The 22,070-nt window shown below is 43.3% G+C and overlaps 1 protein-coding gene across 4 annotated transcripts in view; it reads right to left on the reverse strand.

Moving 5' to 3' along the window:
- The window catches only part of aff2 (AF4/FMR2 family, member 2), a 453,090-nt gene that overhangs the window by 63,223 nt on the left and 367,797 nt on the right, over positions 1–22,070 (reverse strand). The gene's annotated exons all lie outside the window — the stretch shown is intronic.

The raw sequence follows: 22,070 nt of genomic DNA on the forward strand, positions 1-22,070 counted from the left end.
AGCAGTGAAAGTGGAAATGAAAATTACATTAAAGATGATGTAATTCATAATTCCCTTGCAACTTTATGTTATATGTATCCATTACTACTTTTTCTTAATAAGCATAGGTTTTGATGTACACATCAATATATTATAGAAGAGGGTTCCATGAGCCAATAGCTCCCAGTAGGGACCAACACTTGCCGGGAACGTATTTTAAGAAATTGCAAGCATGAATGCAACCCATAAATTTCCACTCATTTTTGTAATGGATGGAAAATCACAAGCCATTTCCTAAGATGCTGCGGTGTCTGATCGCTAAATCACCCTTTATGAGTGTTAAACGATTCCCCCCAAGTTTATAAAACTGTGGAAAATGGTTGCAGCCCATTGCGCATACTTGTCTTTACAATTGGACAAGAATCAGATGATCCATTGTTACCCATTATACTTTATGGCCAAAATTAAAAAAAAATCCCTATTGTATCCCTGATTAGGGAATCTTCAACACTGAATATTACGGTGCAAAAAAAGTGTGAAAATTTCCCAGTCTACACTTACACCTTGATTAACACAATCCAATCTCACCCTCTCCTCGCTCTCACAGACCAAACCTAGCAAAACAGCTCGAGAATGGGAGTCCACTGTTCCATAGATTGTCTTCCTAACCTGCTTCCTTGCTGTGTTTTCACAGAACAAACTCAGGTTAACTTGGCTCAGTTGGTCACACCATCATTTCTCAGTCCAAGATTTACGGATGCAAGTGCGTTCAGCATGATAGACGCTTCAGCACAGGACTGAGAGAGTGCTGTTCTCTCAGAAATGCTACCATTCAGGTAGGATGTTAAACTGCCTGCTGTGGATATAAAAAATGGCCCAACACACTATGCAAGAAAGAGCGAGAATCCCTTGCAGTGTGCTGGCCAACAGTTTTACCTCAGCCACTGCCGTCATTTATTTTAATTGTAACTTTGTTGTGTGCAGATTGGCTGCTATTTTTGCCCTCATAACAAATGCCTGTACCTTAGAAATATGCAGCTGCTGAAAAGGGAGATATGTTGCCAAAGCACTCAACAGGACAAATGCAAGAATGTCATACTTCAAACAATCACGGCAATTTATGTTACAGGGAAAAAGGGTCCTGATTTGTTGGCAAGTTGACTCTGATTGACAGAAGGGTTGCCATGGAATAAACAACAGGAAACTATAGGTTCCCTATGCTTTCAGGTAATTAAAAAAAAAAGGTGCAAGGCTGGAACATATTCCTTTTGTTTTCACAGAACAGGTCCCTGCGTACGAATGTACATCACTTCTAGCAAGTGTAAATAAGCCACGTCACAAGTTCGAATGATTATCTTAAATTGATTATTAGTGTAGCTATTAGCGCACTCAAGGTTGTTCAGCAAGTGCTGCCATATTGCAGAATCACGTGACTGGAGCCTATAGGTCCCCACTGCTTTCTCCATGGAAATGCCTTGGTGAGTCAACGTGTCAACCAATTGGCACCCTTTTCTCCTGCAGTATAAATTGTTGTGATCATTTGAAATTTGTTTAGCTTTTTGTTTTTATTCTTGTGTTTGTCCTGATGGGTGCAAAAGATGAAAAGTTTCAGCAACATGTCACTCTTTTCAAAATTATTCAAATTCCGTACAACCCAGCGACTGGAAATATTTAATTGGTAGAGGCACACTTTGGGATGATGTGACAAGCAGCATAAAACCTGGAAGTTCTTTCATTCTAACTGCATGTGAAGTAACAACTAAGCTTGTAATGATGGAGTGCAGCATGTTGAATTGTTGAACAATTTCTTACAATAGCAGGCACTGCGATTGTGTAGTCATTATGTAACTAGAATATAGAATCTCTCTGTGTACGTTCTCTTTATAGATGGTGTGTGTGACCTCCAGAAGGATGCTTTAGCTTGATGACTTTGATATGATTCCCAATATAATTGCAATGACTCCATGAAGCCTACTTCACACAATATGTGATTTAAACAACCGTTACAGAGCTTCAGCAAAAGGACAATGAGAGCAGACTTACTGAACACCATTATTTGTGTGACACAGGCCTTGTAAGGATGAGTGGAGTAGGAAGTCACTCATTGGGATGGTTTTCATCAGGCAATGCTTCCTCGTTCCCCTTATACAAGCACTGAAAGTATACTGGCGTGAAAGGGCTAAACCCATTCATCAGAAATCCCTCTCCCTACAGTTTTTAGCCAAGTGTTTAACCCCAATGTATCAAATGAACTACAGCCTCTGCTAAAATTGAAGAGAGTGATGTTTCAGACAAATGTATTTTTTTCTTTAAGCACGTGTTTAATCGCAGCAAAAAGACGGAATGAATTTCCAAACATATGGAATACTGAAAATGTACCATCGACGTGAGGAAGAGATGGATGGAATGATTCAACTGCACCAGGAATTCTGCTGCAGCATTTCCTCTACTTGCCTTGAGAATCTCTCTGTTAGAAATGAAAACACACCCCTAGGTCTATTGCTTTTGCGAACTGGAATGTGCTGCCTGCAAGGAGGATGAAAGCAAATTCAATAGTAACTTTCAAAAGGAAACTGGATAAATCCTTTAAATGGAGGGGGAAAAAAATGCTGGTCTATGAGGAAAGAGCAGGGTAAGTGGGACTAATTGAATAACTCTTCCAAAGAGCAAGCACAGGCATAATGGGCTGAATGTCCCCCGTCTGTGCTATAAGTTCCTATGAACCTGGTCTCAGGATTTCACTAAAACTAACTTAAAAGCGTATGCATCTGTTGAACATTTTCCATTGGCCACTGTTATTTGCCACTTTGGTTTTACTGCAACAGGCCACACATCTGGTGGAACACCTGGATAAGACTGATCCATGTCAGCTGTCTGAGGAGAAGTAGATCTGTTTGGAATCGCAATTTCTGATAAATTCTGCATTGCCGCAGCCACGCAATAAATTTGCCTTTATCCACCTATGTCAACGCCGGCTCTAAAAGTGGCAGGTTTATTTTTTTCTTTTGTCTAAATGCTAACTAGAGCCATAGCGTAACTCATGATTTTGCAACCCAGCCAACAACAGTGCACCTTCCATCAGTTCCAAACAGAATGGCTGCGGACTTTGTGTTAGCTCCAGGAACAATGGCCAGCATTGTCCCTCCTGGTGGCTCAGTGCAGCTGCACAGTCTGACAGCCATGTCAATAGAGATGGAGGGAGAAACATCCAGATTGTGACGAATGAGTGTTCCCACTTTACACTTCCTGACAGCCTAAGAAAAATAAAACCGTGGAGCAATGCAAAAATAATTCGAAGGTATAAGCAGAAACACATTCTTTTTTAAAAAAAAAAATCATTTTTTGTCACAATTCTTTGTAAGAGTGATGGAGGCAGAGTCATTAGCCTAAATTTTCCAGTTCCACCCGCCGCAGGGATTGTCATGGCAAGACGGACAATTTGACAGACCAGAAAAAGGTCCCTTGACTTGGGGCGGGGATTTATGGTCCCGCGGCAAATCCCGCCAATTGAATATTTTTAAGGCAGAGGTAGATAGATTCTTGACTAACAAGGTAGTCGAAGGTTATCGGGGGTAGGTGGAATGTGGAGTTCAGAACATAGTCAGGTCAGACAATGATCTTACTGAATGGTGCAGCAGGCTCGAGGGGCCGAACGGCCTCCTCCTGCTCCTAATTCGTATGCTTGCATGTAATTGCCAGGAATGAGCTGTGACCTGCTCAAACACAAGTGGATCTGGTAATTCTGGGCACTCTGCAGCAATCAGCGGGGAAACAGTATCAAACAGCACAGAATTAATTAGTAGCAGCACGGCAACAATAGTAGGGAGCGGGGTGAGGGGAAAGCACTCACCGAATTCCCTGCAAGCGTGATGTGCAGTAACTAAAGGTGGGTTTATCCTTTACACTGACGACAGTGCAGGTCAGACACACACACACACACACACACACACACACATGCCTGCCAATGCTGACTCTCTCTACCAAAGCTGCTAAACACAGTTATATTTTTATATATTTTACAACTGCTTCAAAGCTGAAGCCAGGAGCAGGTTTACATGAATCATTGCTTGACAAGCGTTAATGGGATTTGACTGTTCTGTGCGGAAACTATTTCTCCAGCCCCCATTCTTTTCACAGTATTCTGGGAAAGAAATAGCGGAAAGCATTGCAGGAATCTAAATAGTTTAGGGTATGTGTGACAATTCTATTTCATCTTGGTCCTAATTTGCACTTTTAAAAAAGTTGCCCTATGGATGCAACGCCCTGCTAAGAAGCATCTTAAAATTGTGTAAAGAGGTCGTGACTAAGTATACGATTCTGATGCTGAGAAACCTTGAGGCTCCTGGATATAAGGAGCTGGATGATATACCAGATGCAGAACTGTCATTATCCATTTTGATATTTTTGGTAAGATAAATATCTTCTAGTATAATGCGCAAAAAAAGTTCCTCTGTAAATATAAGTGACTTCAGATCTGTAACTTCAAAGCATGCACACCAACAGCCTACAGCATTCCCACTATATGGTATAATATCTGCCATCCTTGGCTGGGTGTTGCTTGCACAGTAACATAGTGAATAATGTAATTTTGCAGCATTCATACAATGTCCCCTGTCAGGTACTCTGCACATATTTAACAAACAGGCTATTTTCCTTTGAAAGAAGGGTAACAACAACAACAACTTGTATTTATACGGCATCCTTAATGGAATAAAGTCTCCTAGTGAGGATGCAGGAGCTCTATGAAACAAAATTTGACACTGAGCCACATAAGAAAATACTAGGACAGGTGACCAAAAGTTTAATTAAATAAAGAAAGAAAGAAAGAAAATGCTGGAAAAACTCAGCAGGTTTGGCAGCATCCGTGGTGAGAGAAATGGAGTTAATGTTTTAAGTCAAATATGACTCTTATGTTTGTACTCTTGCAATTTAGTTTGAAGTAATAACCAGATTTTGCTATGGAAGGGCATCTAACGGTGGCTGGTAGTGAGTCAGACTTGCCCTTGCATGTTTATGCTTTTAAATATTTAGTGCGTCAAGTTGTTAAAGAGAAAGAAAGATCGAATTAAGAGAGGGAGGGAGAGAGAGAGAGAAAGATTGAATTAAGAGAAGGAGGGAGAGAGAGAGAAAGATTGAATTAAAGGAAAAGTTGAAAAAAATCCGAATGTTAAATTTGACATTTTTAAACCTCCAGCAATTATTACCCGAGGCTCCACATTTTAATAGTTAATCTTCAGTGCCTTTCAGGCTGATTAGAAGGGCAAGTGGTGTTTTCCACTAAAAGGATGCAGCCATCAAGCCAAAAAGACATTCTTCCTACCACACAAATGAGTAGTGTGGTATATGAGTTTCGATGCCGGTGTGATGCCAGGTCTGTCGGCCGTACATCCCAACAACTGCCAGATTGTATCAAACAGCATGTCCCTTTAAGCTGTTCACAATAGGCAGAGTATTGAATCTACTCAACCATCCCCTGCTTGCAAAACTCAGAACATAATGTCTAACGTTAGATATGATTCCGCAATTGTACAGCTATTGCTGAACAACCCTGAGTGCGCTAAAAAATTATAGTAACGACCAGTCGAGCTCACAATGTGGCTTACTTACACACGCTAGAAGCTACATATATTCATATACGGGGACCTGTCCTCTGCAGGAAAAAGGAACATGTACAAGGCATTATGCCTTTTTTGAATTAATCTACAGCCTGGGGTACCATAGCTTCCTGGTGTATTAGCCATGGCAACACTTCAACCAATCAGAGCTGACTTGCCAAGCAATCAGCACCCTTTTCTCATGCAGTCTAAGTTGTTGCTCCCTTTGAAATTTTGCATTCTTGGGTCTGTCCTGGAGAGTGCAGGGCGAAAAGCTTTGACAAATTATCTCTTTTTTCCAGTAATAATTTAGTAATCAGATTGTGAAATAGGCACTTGTGCTTGCAGTGGCAAGACTGAACTTTCAGTGGTGAGTTTAATTCTACTAACTGCTGCACAAATCAGAAACTTCACACCATTCAAAGCATTTCAATGGTAAGGCAGGCAGCCAGATGCTGTTCTTGTGAAGCTAACAGCTGTGAGATGATCAGGACCATAGGATTTAGGAACAAGAATGGGACATTCAGCCTTTAGAGCTTGCTCCAGCATTCAATAAGATCACGGCTCAAGATTAAGTTTTGAGTATTTACATTTAACATGCATCTTCTCCTTGCCTGAAATTGCTGTAGCGTTTACACTTAAATATGGGTGAGCACCATTATCTTCGTTGTCCATTTTGATAGCAAAGATCTAGGTCAATATTCTGGGTTAACCTTTTGCACACTCTTTAACTATCTTGCACACCACTGTAAGGTCACCCCACAGATACCTTCCTTTTCAGGTTAAAATATTGACATTTCTCCAGCCTTTTCTCAGAAGTTGGGCCTCTGCTACTAAAGCTTTGGTTGGTCGGTCTTGGGCATTTCAAAGGGCAAAAATCATTCGGGGTGGATTGAATAAGTGGTTTGCAAATCTCCTACCAAAAGCATCAGTACAATTTTATTCAAGTCAGAGATTGATAGATTTTTGGGTTACTAAGGGAACCGTGGTATCTGGGGAGTGTGTGGAAAGTGGAGTTAACCTGGAAGATCAGCCATGCTCTTGTTTAACAGTAGGCTCGAAGGGCCAAACGGCCTATTTCAGCTCCTATTTCTTATGTTCTTATGTAGGATTGTTCTTATTTCAGAGGGCCTTACAGAACTGGAGGAGCATATCTCACACACACTCACACACACACACTGACACACAAATGCTCACACATGCACACATTGAAACATACACTGACATACAAACTTATATATACACACACACATTCACACATGTACATACACACCCATACATACACACACACTCGCACAGACACATACTCAAAAACAGACAGATACGCACACACACACACGCATACACACACACACAAACGCATACACACACACACAAACACACACTAATGAAAACTTACGGAATTTAAAAAATAAGATAAAACTATCAGATGCTCAATGTGGCTGGGAACTATTAATCAAAACTGCCCCTGTTAAATAATTTATTGCAGGAGACACTGAAGAGGGATGAAAAATGCTTAAAATTTCGATTGAGTGATTGCCTTCCATGGATTCTGATAATCTCAGGAGAATTTTCATCACCAGAATATCTTTCAGGTACAGGCTAACACAGCCAATAATATTTAAAGAGAAAATTATTATTTAGGACACATCTGTTCAACTACTCCAGCTTTTGTATTCTATTAGTGTGCATATATAACCTTAGAATGTGGGCATCACTGACAAGGCCAGCATTTGTTGCCCATTCCTAACTGCCCTTGAGAAGGTGGTGGTGAGCTGCCTTCTTGAACCGCTGCAGTCCATGTGGTGTAGGTACACCCACAGTGCTGTTAGGGAGGGAGTTCCAGGATTTTGACCCAGCGACAGTGAAGGAATGGCGATATATTTCCAAGTCCAGGTGGCATGTGGCTTGGAGGGGAGTTTTCAGGTGGCGGTGTTTCCATGCATCTGCTGCTCTTGTCCTTCTAGGTGGTAGAGGTTGCGGGTTTGGAAGGTGCTGTCGAAGGAGGTTTGGTGAATATATATTTTGATCTCTATGATTCCAACTGTTACAAAAATAGCAATTTAAAATATTTGCTGCTAGTGTGAGGTATTTGACATGGCTGGCAGTAGAGATAAGAATAATAACTCTACTTGAGATTTCAGCATATCTCACCTGAGACTTAATTGCTGATGAGTTACCAACTCGGCCTTATTTGTGAAAGCACTTATCAAATCTCATTGCTAGCTACTAAAATACAGGCTTCACATCACCTCACCACTTTGACTATCTAAAGTAATAACGATAACTTGTATTTATATAGCACCTTTAGCATGGTGAATTGTCCCATCTGCCATCACAGGAGCATCATCAAACAAGGAGGTATTAGGCCAGGTGAACAAAAGGTTGGTCAAAAAGATTTGGTTTAAAGGAGTGTCTTAAAAGAGAAAGAGCAAGTAGGAAGACAGACAGGTTTTGGGAGGGCATTATGGAGGTTGTGGTGCAGTGGGTCGCATCCCTACCCCTATGCTGGATGGTCGGGGTTTGAGTCCCACCCCAGGACTTGATGGCCATTGAAGATGGCCAAACGGTTTGATTATCAGCTTGCAAATCCTTCCAAAGCACCTGACGGCAGGCGTGTAGAATGGACGAGTTTCCTGATCAGCCAGAACTCTGTGGCAGCTGCAGCACAACAAACCCGCAACCTCTACCACCTAGAAGGACAAGGGCAGGAGATGCATGGGAACACCACCACCTGAAAGCTCCCCTCCAAGCCTCATGCCTTCTGGACTTGGAAATATATCGGCCGTTCCTTCGCTGTCGCTGGGTCAAAATCCTGGAGCTCCCTCCCTAACGGCGCTGTGGGTGTACCTACACCGCATGGACTGCAGCGGTTCAAGAAGGCAACTCACCACCACCTTGTCAAGGGCAATTAGGGATGGGCAATAAACGCTGGCCAAGGCAGCGACGCCTACATCCCATGAACAGATAAATAAAAAAGCAAAATACTGCGGATGCTGGAAATCTGAAACAAAAACAGAAAATGCTGGAAAAACTCAGCAGGTCTGACAGCATCTGTGAAGAAGGGTCATACGGACTCGAAACGTTAACTTTGTTTTTCTCTCTCAACAGATGCTGTCAGACCAGCTGAGTTTTTCCAGCATTTTCTGATTTTATGTATATAAATAAGAAGCCTCCTCGTGTTAAAAGATTCCACATGTCCTGGGCGGCACTCCTTGTTTTGAGAGACTGAGCGAGTGTGAGGGAATTCCACAATTTAGGGCCCGGGCAGCTGAAGACATAACCACCAGGGGTTGAAAAACAAGAATGTGGAAGAGGCGAGAATTGGAGCTGCACAGAGGTGACTCTTCTGTGAAATGCCCTGGGAAGTTGTTAGAGGTGCTGCATAAATCCATGTCTAATAGGAAGCGGGGAGTAACATTTGCAGAGGTTGTCCGATGGTGCTCCCGATGCATGCTAAGACATATCTATGTTAATGAGACACTGATGGCCTCAGTTTTGGATCAGCAGGCTTAACGCCCATTAATGCCTGATTATCAACATTCTTAGAGGGGATGAGTAACCCTCCTTGTTTCAGACAGTCCGCCCATTTTAATATGCAACGATACTGAGCTTTGATGCCTAGATGTTCATTCCTCCCACAAACAGCAATGTGACAATAGCCAGAGAATCTGTTTTTAGTGATGTTGGTTGAGGGATAAATGTTGGCTGGGTCACTGCTCTTCTTTAAAATAACGGCAATGGGATCGTTTATGTTGTCCTGAGAGGACAGGCAGGGCCTCAGTTTAACATCTTGTCACTAAGGCTGTCAGTATAGCACTCCCTCAGCACTGCATTGTAAATAGCCTGGGTTTTGTGCTCAAGACTCTGAAGCATCAAACACTGGCCTCATGCTCCTCTAAAATCTTTCACTCTGTCCCTTCAGCACAGGTAGGAAGCTATTTAAAGTAAATAGCCCAGCACCCTTGGTAAACAAGTATGTCCAAAGTGTTTGTAAAAGTGGCATCCCACAGCATGATTTCAGTGCTCACATTTGTCTTTAAAGATCGTGATAATGTTCAAACAATTTTTATCAACGCTTGGAGGTAGCTTTGGTAGTTATGGAGCCTTGAGTCCCTCCAGTCCTGTACAACTGTGTTGGCTAATGTTTCATCCTTCGATTGTTTGACAGAACACCTAGAGGCATCACTCCAATTGGTAGCAAGCTCCTGTGAAACACACGCTAGGAATACCAAAAAAAAAGTTTCCAACCAGAAATGTAGCAGTGACAAGTTAATAATCTTCATTTGGAAGTCTCCAGTCACTGTCCCCAGGTTGCATTTATGGAAAGCAATCAAAAGAAGATTGACTCATAGAATTGTTCAAATACAGGCCCTCTGTGCTCATTTGACTTGGCATTTTTTTTTCAATTTATGTCTTAGAATTTTCTCCTTCTTTCTATCCCTGGTAGGTTATTCCTATACATCTCTTCTTTCGTTTATTCAATCATGGGGTGTGAGTGTCGTTGGCAAGGCCAGTATTTGTTGCCCATTCCTCGTTGCCCTTGGAGAGCAGTTAAGAGTCAACCACATTGCTGTGGGTCTGGAGTCACACGTAGGCCAGACCAGGTAAGGATGGCAGGTTTCCTTCCCTAAAGGAAATTAGTGAACTGGAATTCACTATTAATCTGTGATGCCAACACAACTAAAGCAGAAGCAGATGGATTTTTTTTACAGCTATCAATGATGTCTCCTTTGTCACTGCTACCAAGACTAGCTTTCAGTTTCAGACTTTCTTTAATCAATTGAATTTAAACTCCAGCTGCCACGGTGAGAATTAAACCCATGTCCCCAGAGCATTAGCTTGGGTCTCAGGAGCGCTAGTCCAGCAACATTACCACTATGCCACCACCTTCCCTATTGCCTGCCCTCTTCTATAATCCTCACTATGGATATATGGGATTGTCTGGCTCCAACAGGTCAACATTGCTACTTGGTCAGTCCTCCAGGAAGCATTGAGCAGGGCTGCAAACAGCCCCTCAGGTCATTTTCCTCCTCCCCTATGATAAATAAGGAGAAACCGTTCCCAGTGGCAGGAGGATAAGAAAACCACAGGACACTGATTGAAGGAATTTGTCAAAAGAACCAGACAGAACATGAAGATTTTTCTTTTACACAAAGACTTGTTGCAATTTGGAATGCATTGCCTGAAAAGGTGATGGACGCAGATTCAATTGTAACATACAAAAGAGAATTGAATAAATACGTGAAGAGAAAAATTAATACAGCGTGATGGGGAAAAGAGAAGGCAGTTGAGATTAATTGGATGACCCTACCAAAGGGCTGGCACAAGCATGATGAGCCGAATGGCCTCCTTCTGTGCTGTATCCCAGTATGATTCTATTAATGCCATATTATACTAATATTGAACTGCTTTTTTGAAAAGGTGCTGGAGGTGGGCTATTGCCAATACCATTTTATAGTTTTCTCTGCATTTAAGCTAAAACTCCCATCAACTGAAACACTGTGCTGGGTAAATTCCTGACTGTAAACCCGACTCGAGAGAAAGTACCCTGAACCTTCGGAATTTCGTTCCTGAGGGTAGGTGAGCGCAGAAATCGGGTCCGCCGATCCTGGAAACAGTCTGGAGGCAGCCACAGAGGCAGCTGGGTGCCAAGGTAGACTGTTTAAAAGGCTCACCAAAGTGCTTGGAGCTTTGTCCCAGTTAAAAGAAAAACAATAAAACAAAAAAGCATCCCTCTAGCCCTCACCCATCACATCGTCTCACCCCCCCAACACACTTCCCATGCCCCATCCATGCCACCTCACGCTACCTCGTGCCTCCGAATCACCCTCCATGGCCCCTCATACCCTCCATGCCAATCCATACCACTCTACCCACCGCCATGGTCCTTCCAGCACTCCATGCCAATGCATACCCCTCACTTATCCTCATAGCCCCTATGCCAACTTAGTGCCAACTCATGCCAGCCCATGCTCCCTACCCACTATCCTTTGTCCTTATACCTTACATTTTAACTAACCAAGTATCCACAATCGGCAAAGCTGAGGAGCCATGGTGAGATGAAATAAAATAAAGTTCTAAGGGTCTATTACAGACTTCACTATATTTACGAAAGCCCTCTCATTGATAACATTTAAGTCCCTTCAAGTTCTTAATCTCTTATGAAAACAAACATTTGCATTCATATTCATAGGAGATTGTGACACAGCAGTAATGTCACTGGGCTAGTAATCCAGAGGCCCAGGCTAATGCTTTGGGGACATTGGTTCAAATTCCACCATTGTAGCTGTTGGAACTTAAATGCAATTAATAAAATCTGGAATTGAAAGCTAGTCTCAGTAATGGTGACCATGTAGCCATCATTGATCCTCATAAAAACCCATCTGGTTCACTAGTGCCCTTTAGGGAAGCAAATCTGCCATCCTTACCTGGTCTGGTCTACATGTGACTCCAGATCCACAGCAATGTGGTTGCCTCTTAACTGTGTGTAAGTTACATAGCTCAAGGGCAATCATGGATAGGCGGCAAGATGCCCACATCCCATCAAAGTTTTATATATATAAAAAAGCGAAGACAGGTAATCTCTTTATAACCACTTGGAGTGGTCAATCAAACTGAACTTACAGCCATATCTCCACCATCACCACCATCCCCACACCTCCCCGCCCCACTCACAGTGATAATGATAGGTTGGAGAATCAGTGAAGCAGTATTAATCCTATCATGACAACCCTTAGGCTTTTGACAACACACAGTGAAATAGCAAACATCAATTTTTTTCAACTCTGCAGTTGGGTGATTTTTTCAAAAATTTAAAGGGCCTGAGGATTTAAAATGACTTGATAGTTCCACGTGGCTTATCCAGTTTATTTGCACGTTCATGTCTTCACTTAAAAATCCCAAAGGACTTACCCCTCCCAAAGGGGAGCTGACCTCTTGCAATAAACATGTGACCTCTCCTGTGGGGTACCTTACCTCTTGGAAAGGGTACCTTACTTCTCCAAGTAATTCCAACAGCTTCAGACCCTTTCCTTAAAGGTCTAAAGCCCACAAGTCATGTTTTGGAAATTCCAGTAACATAAATTAGATTTGTTTGATGTCAGCTGCACTCTTCCATGTGCAGCTGCCTCTATGAACCACAGATATGCACGTTATAACCCACCTCCGTCTCCCCCAAACCCCTACTGACGGATATGGCGGGTGCCAAGTTCGGGGGCAGGACTCCTGGAATCGAGGCTCCAGTTTCATTTTGGCTCAGGTGCTGAACCCTTCCGGCTTTAGGAAAACTCAGGCCAGGGAGTATGAATAGGTGGAAGGTCATCTACAAAAATGAGCTATTTTCCTCAAAGTGATGGGATAGGTTTCCCTGGTCCTGCATTCGAGACCCTGGGTGCAATTAACCCAGAAAAATCGGGCAGGGAGAGTGAGGTCGTTGGTGGAATTTTCTGTGTGTTTTATCACTTGTAGATGTGCACTCCTCCTGTGTTCCACAATTTTCCTGTGTTTACAGGCAATCGAGCACACCCATGTTTAGGAACAAGGAGAGGGAAATCTACCCGAAGAAGGGATGATGGATAGAGTTGCCAACCAATTTCGATTGTCCTGGAGCCAAACTTGAACTGAACGTTAAACTCATGGACAAGCCGAGCAGGCAACCTGGGAGAGAGGGGAAAAAAATCACAGGGATGTTTTCAAATCCTATTCCACGCCTGCAGGACTCTCATCGACCAGCGGGGCTTCAGTGCTCCCACGATGCAATGGGGCCCTGGCGAAGGTCCATTCAAGCAACAGAAAAGCATCATAGGTATTTATCCATTACTTGGTGACCGATGGTATGACTGTCGGGGAGGGGGGTGATTTGAGGATGTGATGGAAATCAGAGGACAGGCAGAGTTGATGTGGAAGTTTAGCTATGATCTCATTGAATTGCATAGCAGGGTTGAGGGGCTGAATGGCCTACTCCTGTTCCTATTTTGTATGTTATGTTCTCACGAAAGGAGCCACAACAAGATCCAACCAGGTTTGGCAGATATTAATGAAGTGTCTATTCATTATATGATTGCTGATAATAACAGTGAACGCACTCTCAACATAGTCAGGTGACACTCCACAGTTTGCTGCTTTGAACAGCAACAACCTGCATTTATATGCTGCCTTTAATGTAATAAAACGCCTCAAGGCTATTCACAGGAATGTAGTCAAACAAAGTTTGACATCAAGCCACATGGTAGATATCAGGACAGGTGACCAAAAGCTTGGTTCAAAGGGTCAGGAATAGTCAAGCCTTGAGGGAACAAGGGCATTGTTGTGATATTGTATGCATGCCAATGCAGACAATGACATGTACCTTTAAGAAGCTGCATAGTGACATCACTATGACATAGTCAAGTAACCAGCCGATGTAACTGTTAGGACCCAGGCTAGATCAAGGCCTGTGTAGAGCTGTATATGGTTGTTGCTAGTAATAAACTTTATATAACTGTGTTCAACCAGAACCCTCGCCAGTCTCAATATCTTGCTTAGCATAGATAGCATAGAGACAGACCCCATGAGGTCCAAATCTAGGCCCTCAACATATATGGTGACAGCAGATCGTAAAAGACCACGACAGGCAGGGATGAGGATTTCAGCAGCAAGATGAGCTGAGGCTGGGACAATGATGGGTAGTGTTAAGGAGATGTAAGTAGGTAATCTCAGCGATATAGAAAATATGGGATCAGGAGCTCAAAATGTTGTCAAATAAAATCCAAATTCGCGAACAGTTCAGCTGCAGACAGCAGCCAGGAAGAAGGCGGAGTCAGCGGTTTAGGGATGGAGTTTGTGGTGGGATGTGACAAGTCATTTAAAATAAATGGTCAAAGTCAGTATAAAACAGCAGACATCTCAATATGTTATGCATTTCTTTGCTTTGGTTACCAAGCCACCGCCCAATCTAATGCTCTAGCTCAGCCTATGGTAAATGATGTACTCGAGTTTTCAAGGATCGTGATAGTCAGACCCAACGCTGAACGCAAATTCCATAGGGCAGTGGTTCTCTCTGCACTTGTCCATGGTGCTGAAGCCAAGACAACTTATAGATGCCGTATCAAAACCCTAGAACAACATCATGAATGCTGTCTTAGAAAGATCTTGCAAATCAAGTGGGCGGACAAAAGAACAAACATCAGCATTCTCCAAAAGGCAGACATGCCAAGTATAGAGGCCACGATAATCCCACATTAGCTGGGATGAATGAAACACGTTGTCAGAATGCCTGACTGAAGACTGCCCAGACAGGTGCTCTACTCAGACTTACGCCAGGGAGCCTGTTCATACGGGGCCAAAGGAAACGTTACAAAGACAATCCGAAAACCTCAGTGAAGGTCTGCTCTATTAACATCAACACACAGCAAGCCCAATCATGGCCAAGATAGTGATCCATCAAAAATGGGGCCAAGACCTTCCAACCAACAAGAGCAGCCACCAAGAGAGGACGGCGAGAGAGACGGAAAGAGAAGGCATCTGCTCGAGCCAACAATCCACATCACCTCTAGCGACCGACATAGTGATGTCCACATTATGGGAGAGCCAGTAAAGTTAAGATAGAGCTCATAAGCCATCAGCAAACTCACAGCCAGCACTGACATCTCACTAAACCAGCCATCTGCAAGGACCAATCATCCTCGATAGGAGGGAATGCCAATGAATTCCTGATCTGCAGTCCCGTCACGCAAAGTTGATTTAGAAATAATAACCCTGAATGTTTGCTCCACATGACAACAACAACTTGAATTTATATAGAGCCTTTAACATATTAAAATATCCCATGGTGCTTCAGAGGAGCGTTATCAAGGAGCCACATAAGGAGATATTAGGACTGGTGGCCAAAAGCTTGGTCAAAGAGCAGCGTCTTAAAGGATAATCTAACCATTTCCCTTCGACATTCAATGGCACTACCATCATCAAATCCTCCACGGCATCCTGAGGCTATCATTGACCAGAAACTTAACTGGACTAGCCATATTGCGGTTACAAAAGCAGATCAGAAACTGGAAATTCTGTGATGAGTAATTCACCTCCTGAATCTGCAAAGCTTGTGCACCATCTACAAGGCACATGATGGAATACTTTTTTCCTCCCCCACCCTGCCCCTGCCATGGGATGTGGGTGTCACTGGCTAGGGCAGCATTTAATGCCCATTCCTAATTGCTTCAGAGGGCATTTAAGAATCACATGTAGGCCAGACCAGGTAAGGACAGCAGATTTCCTTCCCTAAAGGGGATTAGTGAACCAGATGGGTTTTTTATGACAATCGGCAATGGTTTCATGGTCATCATCATCATCTTAATTCCAAATTTTTATCAAATTCGAATTTCACCATCTGCTGTGGTGGAATTCAAACCCAGGTCCCCTGAGCATTACCCTGGGTCTCTGGAATACTAGTCAGTAACAATACCGCTACACCACTACCTTCCCTTCCTCCACATACTGAGATGAGTGCAGCTCCGACAACATGCAAGAAACTCAACATCATCCAGGGCAAAGCAGCCTGTTTGATCGGCACCCTGTTCACCTTAAACATTTATTTCCTCACAGTAGCAGCAGTACGTATTATCTACAAGATACATCGCAACATCTTGCCAAGCATCTTCAACAGCATCTTCCAAACCTGCGATTTTTATCACCAAGATGGACAAGAGCTTCAGGTGCATGGGAACACCACCACCTGCAAGTTCCTCTCCAGGCCACACCCCACCCTGACTTGGAACCGTATCACCATTCCTTCATCGTCACTGGCTTCAAAATCCTGGAACCCGCTTTCTAACAGCACAATTCAGGAAGGTGACTCTCCTCCAACTTCTCAAGGGAAATTAGGGATGGGCAATAAATGATGGCTTTGCCAGCAACATTCTAATCCCAATAATAAATAAAAATAAGAGGAGAAGGGTTTGGGGAGGGTGCTTTTAGGGAGGGATATACTTGACATAGGGGAAGCGCAGCAAAGATTCACCAGACTGATTCCCGGGATGGCAGGATTGTCGTATGAGGAGAGATTGGGCTGAGTAGCCTGTATTCACTGGAGTTTAGAAGATTGAGAGGGGATCTAATTGAAACATATAAAATTCTGACAGGGATGGACAGACTGGATGCAGGGATGATATTTCCTCTGGTTGGGGGAGGAGTCTAGAACAAGGGGTCACAGTCTCAGGATACGGGATAGACCATTTAGGACTGAGATGAGAAAGAACTTCTTCACTCAGAGGGCAGTGAACCTATGGGATTCTCTACCACACAGGGCTGTGGGGATCAAGTCACTGAACATACTTAAGAAGGAAATAGATTTCTGGACTCTAAAGACATCAAGGGGTATGGGGAGAGCACAGGAGTACGGCTTTGAGATGGAGGATCAGCCATGGTCATAATGAATGGCAGAGCAGGCTCGAAGGGGCTAATGACCTACTCCTGCTCCTATTTTCTATGTTTCCATGTTCCGTCTTTCAGATCTTGGGACCTCAACGACTGAAGGCGGAGCTGCCAATGGTGGGGGTAAAGGAAGGGGCGGGACAAAAGATACCAGAATTGAAGCAAAGTTCTTGGAAGTCTTGCTTCCCATCCACACATCATGTACACAAACCAAAGAACAGTCAGGCAGAGAAGAACTGAAAGAATTGCACCCATTAACAAAGCACAGAATATCAGAATATTCAATCTGCAGCACAAGACAAACGGTCTCCACTTCAACAGGAAGCTTCAAGTGACTTAGTAAAGAACCATTTGAAAGGGATTCAATCCAATTAGCTCTTTCTAGTGGGAGTACTGCTGGGAATACCAAATGCAAATATTTTCTTTTTTATTGTTATTGACGAGACTGAGTAGAGAATCCGCCAAAATACTATCCTTTTTTTTTTGAACGTTGTAATCACTCAAAATGGTAGAGTGTTGAAGAGATAAAATGGGTCATTTGCAGTCCAGAAAGCTTATCTGTGTTTTTATAAATACTGTACATCATTGTTCATTAGTTCAGCTAAATAAAGGGTCAGATTTTTTATGTGCAATTTGTAAAACATGGCATTACCTTATTAATTAGAAAATGGTTACGTTGTGAACATTTGGTAAATTTATTGATATTTTCAACATCCAAATTCTTATGGCAATAATTTCGCAATCATAAGAACAGTTGTCTCAATTTTACTTTTTCATCGCTGAGAAAGGAACTTGTGAAGGTGAGAAATAGCAGCAGGAGGAGGCCATTCAGCCCTTCAAGCCTGCTCTGCCATTCAACAAGATATAGCCTGCAGGACACAGCCACACTCTGTTCAATTAGGTCCCGTCCTTACTGCACACAGACGTTCTCTGCTCCAACGCTCCTGCTGCACTCTAGCTGTGCCATTAAATGAGTGTCATCAAATAATTTTAAAAATTCATTCTAAAGCATTTTAAAAATAGTATTCACAATTAGACAGAGGGAAGGTGGCAGAGTTTTCATCTGTGGTTCCGATCGCACATTCGGGGGGGAAATGTGAGTTAGGAACCAAGACATGCCGGTGTCAGGACCCAGAGGTAGTTTTGAAGAGATGACGCTTAAGTAGCCGTCTCTGGGAGATTTTATTTATTAGTGCATTTCACAAGCGAGCTCAGGTCTCAGCAGCTCTTTACACAACTTCACAAGCTGTTAGGTCCAACGGTCAATTATACAAATATGATATTAAATACAATAAACGATCCTCACAGTAAATTCAGTTCAGTCACTCTCCCCCCAGGTGAGCTTCTCAAACAGCTACTCTCCTATGCCATTCCCAGGGGCTCCCATTCTCTTCAGGCTGGTGATGTGATCTCCAAGCTTCTGGATTACCTTCACCTGCTCATCCAAGTAGTGAATCTCCAGGAAATCACAAAGATGAGGGTCAGTGGCTCCCAGAGGAGAGTTTGTGCAGATCCAGCATACTCAGGTTCACATTCTTCTCCATCTACAGAGTTCTCTGCACTGCCTCCAGACTATTGCTCCACTCATCCGGCTCTGGTTTCTTGAAGTCCTCCAAGATGATTTGGCCTCCGTGTTTATTCTGGAGTTTCATCAGTTTCTCAGAGTGTTCCCCTTCCTCATGTGACTGATCCTTGAAGAACTCAGCAAAGTGATCCCAGTCAAAGTAAGACTCCATGGAGAGAGAAACATAGGAGGATTACAGCTCCAGGTTGATCTGCTTGTTCGCAGTATCCTCACAGTCCTTGTGGGAGTTTTTATGCACTTGGGAAGCCATCTTCACTATTACAGTTCACTCTCACCTAAAAAGTTCGAAGCCCTGTCCAAATAAGAATGGCATGTGCGCTCCCCAGGCTGGGTGGCCAATAGCAGGCTGTCCAGCACTGACACATTGGCAGCCCCAACTGCCGATGTCGGCAGGAGAAAGGATGGCGGCTCCTCAAGATGGAGGTGCCACGTGAAGACTTCTTAAAAACTTTAAAAACAAAAAGCTGCATGACTGTCTATGAAGGGGGACCCCACCAGAGGGTGGCCTGTGGGGTTGCAGCTGTGGTCATCTTGGTATGCTGCCTGTTGAGGGGGGAGGGGGCTTAAATGCTGTTAGAGGCCTGGACCCTGGTCTGCTGCCTGGAGCCTGCGTTCATGTATCCGCCAGGCTTTAGCCGTTGCAGGGGGCTCCACCAGCTGACTGAAAAATTCCAGCCAGCCTGAGAAAATTACCTTTAATTTGCCTTTACTTGTCTTAATGGGCATCCTGCTGCTCGTGGGCAGTAGATGGCAAACCCCTACCCCCCGAATCTGCCTCTGCCAAAATGGGCCAGAGGCAGAAACATGTCGACAAACAAGTGCCCCGGTGGCAATTTTCTGCACCTCCCCCGACCTCCTGTCTCACCTCTGACACATTTCAAACATTTTGCCCATTGTTTCTATTTGTGGGTAAGTCCTAAACTAGGGATCATAAATATTAGATAGTCGCTAATAAATTCAGCCGGGAATTCCAGAGGAACTTCTTTACTCACAGTGTGAGCATGTAGGTGGTTGAAGTGAATAACGTAGGTGTATTTAAGGGGAAGCTGGATGAGTGTATGACAGAGAAAGGAATCTAAGGAATTGCTGATGGGGTGAAATGGAGTAAGGGTGAGAGAAGGTTTGTGTGGAGCAGGAACACCAGCACAGACCAACTGAGCTGAATAGCCTGTTCCTGTGCTGTAAACCCAATGTAATTCTATGCCGTTCCAGGTAAATAACTGCGCAAATAATCAGATTTATCATTGCTGTCTTTAGACTGTGAGCAATGTGTCACTCAGCTGTCATCCTGCAGTTATTCATCTCCAATGCACTGCCTGAACCGACTGGTGGAACTATTATCAGCACCTGTCTTAATAGACTCTTTCAATTACCAGTGTTCAGCTGTAATGAAAGTTGTGATGGGGATTATGAAAGGTTGAACATTATCCCATTGAGATGAAATTTATGGCAGATGTTTATCTGTCCAACTGATCTTGTAAAAACAAAGCAAACGGTGAGAGGGAGAGAGAGAGAAGCAATAGCATCACTCAAAAAGAACTCTTTCAGATGCTGCGGGAGGCTCACTGCTTGAAGATATGGACTGGGGAATTCTATGAGGCCCCCTGATGCAGAGCTTTGCTAGACAGGAGCATGGTTCATGGGTTTGGTCTCACAGACCCTATCTCTAAACACCATTAGCGACCCTCAGGGCAACACCTTTAGAGGTAGGCACCTCTTCTTGAGACAAACCTTTCTGCTGTAAACCTCACAAGCACATTAACAGAGATAATTCATGCCTGTTGGTTCTGCACCCCTGCATCCTAACAAGGAACAGGCTTATCTGCATGGCAGAGACTGGCAGGCAAGCGCAAGCGTAGAATTGGAACGCATTTGTGCTATTCTGGTGTTTGTGGGTCAGCTGTGGGTAGCATCCTCCCCTATCAGTCAAAAGGATTCAAGACCCACTCCAGAGACATAAACACAACATCTAGGCTGGTGCTCCGAGGGCAGTAGTGAGGGAGTGCTGCACTGTCAAAGGTGCAGCCTTTCAAGTGCAACGTTAAACTGAGGTTTCATCTGTTCTCTCAGGTGGATATCAAAAATCCCATGGCCCTTATTTCAAAGGAGTTTGGGGTTGTTTCCCTGGGCCAATATTTACCCCTCAATGAAACTCACTAAAACAATTATCTGGTCATTATCACACTGTTGCTGAGGGACTTTGCCATGTGCATATTGGCTGCCATGCTTGCTATATTGAAACAGCAATGACAATTCAGAAGCAAAGTGTTATGGCAACGTCCTGAGATTATGGGAGGTGTGATATAAATGCAAGTCTTTCTTTCCATTCTGGTGCATTATCAGAAATGGTTCGCAAATGCTAGTTAACCCCTGAGATGGTGCTTGAGCAGCATTGATATACTACACTCCATTAATCCGTTTTCAGGTACAGTCACAGCAGCTCAATATCAGCTATAAAGTGAGTATTACAGTTCTAATAGCTTTTATAATTCAACTGCAAATGCAAGCCTACTGTCTGGGCCTTACTGGACCCTGTAATTAGCATTTGTTTAGTGGAAAACTGTTGCAATTAATTACTTATTGACGTGCACTAATGGCTGGGAGAGTCTTTGCTGATATTGGTCTTACAGTTATTATCTTCTGATATAAGCAGAGCAAGATAAGAGGTAGAGTAAAGATGAGGAACTGTAGGATCTGTGATAAGGAGACACTAACAAAGCATTAGTGTGATAAAATAATTGCTGCTTTGTGTCATTGTGTAACAGGGTTTGATAATGATTTAATGTAAGGTGCTAGGTTTAGGTTTCGAATGGTACAGTAGCCTACTGGCTGGTTGGTGCTGGTCTAGCAGCTCTGCAGTCATGAGTTCAAACCCTACCATGGCAAGTTTCCAATAAACATGGCCACTGCTGGATTGACAGGAGGAAAATAACCAGGAAAACTGTTGTAAAAGTGGTTCATTAACATCCTTTGCCAGGGGGAACGCTGTCATCCCCACCTGATCTGGTCTACATGTGACCTCAGGCTCACACTATGCGGTTGTCAGAATACAATGTTGAAATTTGATGCTCTACAGGCGATGGGCAATATGGGCATTGGCTAGTCAGGGTCACCCGCATCCCCAGAACAAATAGATATTTTAAAAAAGATTTCTCATGGTCCACAAGCCAAGTAGTTCGTTGACTTGAAAGCACTTTGAGATGTCCTGAGGTTATAAAAATTATGATATAAATGCAATTTCTTGATAAGGTTGTCCAGTTGTTGTCATGAGTCAGTGTAGACCAATCACTGTGCTGGTTTGTGGACAGTTTAAAAGTTCTGGCATCGGATACAAAATTTCAAATAAGGGTTTCCCATTTAAGATGGAAATGAGAAGAAATTTCTTCTCTCAGAGGGTTGTTAGCATTTGGAATTCTGTTCTCCAGCGAGCAGTAGAGGCTGCGTCATTGAATATCTTCAAGGCTGAGATGGAGAGACGTTTGATTGGCAAGCGAGTCAAGGGTTAT

This window comes from Cetorhinus maximus, chromosome 8, assembly GCF_964194155.1.
Source record: "Cetorhinus maximus chromosome 8, sCetMax3.hap1.1, whole genome shotgun sequence".
Taxonomy (NCBI): Eukaryota; Metazoa; Chordata; class Chondrichthyes; order Lamniformes; family Cetorhinidae; genus Cetorhinus; species Cetorhinus maximus.